Source organism: Delphinapterus leucas, chromosome X (assembly GCF_059928025.1).
Source record: "Delphinapterus leucas isolate spDelLeu-1000000601 "Yukka" chromosome X, BTC_Dleu_Yukka2, whole genome shotgun sequence".
Classification (NCBI taxonomy): domain Eukaryota; kingdom Metazoa; phylum Chordata; class Mammalia; order Artiodactyla; family Monodontidae; genus Delphinapterus; species Delphinapterus leucas.
In genome coordinates, this window is record NC_143150.1 from 1,627,540 (window position 1) to 1,628,217 (window position 678).

The following is a 678-nucleotide window of genomic DNA, read 5'->3' on the forward strand; positions in this document are numbered from 1 at the left end:
ACAGTGGATAAACGTGACTACAAAGATGACAAGCTCCAGGGCTTCCCTGGTGGCGCAGTGGTTGAGAGTCCGCCTGCCGATGCAGGGGACACAGGTTCGTGCCCCGGTCCGGGAAGATCCCACATGCCGCGGAGCGGCTGGGCCCGTGAGCCATGGCTGCGGAGCCTGCGCGTCCCGGAGCCTGTTGCTCCGCAACGGGAGAGGCCACAACAGTAAGAGGCCCGCGTACCACAAAAAAAAAAAAAAAAAAGATGACAAGCTCCAGTCCAAACACACCGGTACCAAGTCAGGAGGAAAAGATAACCGAAATTTCTATCACACACAAGAGCTGATCCCACTAATGACCAAAGAGCTGCTGTAAGTCAAGGAACAAAAGACTAACAGCCCAATAGAGAAATGGGCAAATAATACAAACAAGCTGTCTACACCAGAAGAACTGAAAAGGACCCTTCAAGCTCTCAAGAGATGCTCAAGCTCTCTCTTAACAGAGAACGGCTCGCCTGGTGGATGGCACAAGCCCACGGGCCGGACACCCATCTGCGGCAGGGCTATGGGGAGTGAGGGAGGAGTGGGAAAGCACGCCCAGGGTAGGGGAGCGCCGGCACTGTCTACCCCCTGCTCAATGGTGCCGCTTCTGCGGGATCCAACCCAAAGGTACATATGATGGACGCACAAGGA